The following is a 1590-nucleotide window of genomic DNA, read 5'->3' as shown; positions in this document are numbered from 1 at the left end:
AATAGTGAAAGAAAGAATGAAAAGAAGGAAGGAAGGGAGGAAGGAAGGAAGGGGAAGAGAGGTGGGATAAGGAAGAAAGAAAGTTAAAATCTGCCTTCCGGTTACTCTCAGTTGAAACGTGCTTTGTTCAGTGTACATACGAAATGCCTGCGCTCAATGGGAGAGATGGAAAGACCTAAAGACGTGAAGCTAGAGAGGGGGGGTGACACCGGACTGCCAGAGAGGAGAGGGTTACAGAGGTGGGGGTGACACCAGACTGCCAGAGAGGAGAGGGTTACAGAGGGTGGGGTGACACTGGACTGCCAGAGAGGAGAGGGTTACAGAGGGTGGGTGGAGGGGCAAGAGGAAGAAACACTAAAAACCATGTAAAGTTCCCTCTTGAAAATTATGTAGAGGGACCAGCAGTTAGCGTAATGGCGACGTCGTTGGACTCCCACGTAGTTGACTGCAGTTTGAGTCCTGGACCCGGTGGCTTAAACTCACGCCGGGCACGTGTGCATGCGTGCCCAAGATCCCGAGAGGAGAATGGAGGAGAAGGGACTGCGGCGAGGCCATCCGCCCTGGGGTGGTGATTTTCTGTTTCTCTGTCTCTCTCTGTCTTTCTGGTGAGCGCATATGCCCTATAGCAGAAAACTTCTCCAAAAAAAGAAAGAAAAGAAAATTATGTAGAAAAAAAAAAGATATAGGGTCCTGTAGGTGGCATGGTGGTTACAGAGCTGGACTTCCACATGGGCTACCATGGTTTGAGTCCTGGGCCAGCTGGTTTACCTTCTCACATTTCCTTTCTCTCCTCCTGTCTCGCTGGTCAAATTAATAATAATAATAAATAAAATTAAATAAATGGTTCTTAAAAAAAGAAAACAATGTACAGGGTAAGTCCTGGACAGTTGTGTACTGCATGCATACCTGGAAAAACTATGTGCTCTCCAAAAGAAAAAAGAGAGAGAGAGAAGGAATAGACTCTTTAGGGACCAGCAGTTAGCGTAATGGCTATGTCGCTGGACTCCCACGTAGTCGACCACGGTTCGCATCCCGGACCTGGTGGCTTAAACTCACGCCGGGCGCGTGTGCGTGCGTGCCCAAGGTCCCGAGAGGAGCACATTGTAGAAGGGACTGCAGCATGCCCATCCCCCCTGGGGGGTGATTTCTCGCTTTCTATCTCTCAGTCTTTCTCTGTCTGGTGAGCACGCGCGCCCTATAGCAAAAACCTCTCCAAAAAAAAAGAAGAGAAGGAATAGAAAAACTATGTGCACTACAGAGATGTGAACAACTGAATGCAAATAAGACATCATCAAATTTTAAATGGTGAGGGAAAAAAGATGTTTTATTTTATTGTTTGGGTTTTATTTTAGAATTATTTATTTATTTAAGTCCATTGGTTACTATTATTATTATTTTTAATTTGACCAGAGAGAGAAAGGGAAAGCATGAAAGCAAGTCACCAGGTCCAGGACTTGAGCCACAGTTGGCCATGTGGGAGTCCAGCACTTCAACCAGCAGCCAGCTGCCAGCCCTTCTGTTTGGTTCCGAGTACAGAGAGCACATGCATGCACGAGGAAGAGAGTGCGCGCGTAGTGGGCCTGGTCACGC

The 1590-nt window shown here is 47.3% G+C and overlaps 1 protein-coding gene across 6 annotated transcripts in view; it reads right to left on the bottom strand.

Moving 5' to 3' along the window:
* Nucleotides 1-1590, bottom strand: part of KIAA0319L (KIAA0319 like) — a 124420-nt gene that overhangs the window by 14912 nt on the left and 107918 nt on the right. The window lies entirely within an intron of this gene.

This window comes from Tupaia chinensis, unplaced genomic scaffold (assembly GCF_000334495.1).
Source record: "Tupaia chinensis unplaced genomic scaffold, TupChi_1.0 Scaffold000239_1, whole genome shotgun sequence".
Lineage (NCBI taxonomy): Eukaryota > Metazoa > Chordata > Mammalia > Scandentia > Tupaiidae > Tupaia > Tupaia belangeri.
This window is presented reverse-complemented; position numbering and strand designations above follow the sequence as displayed.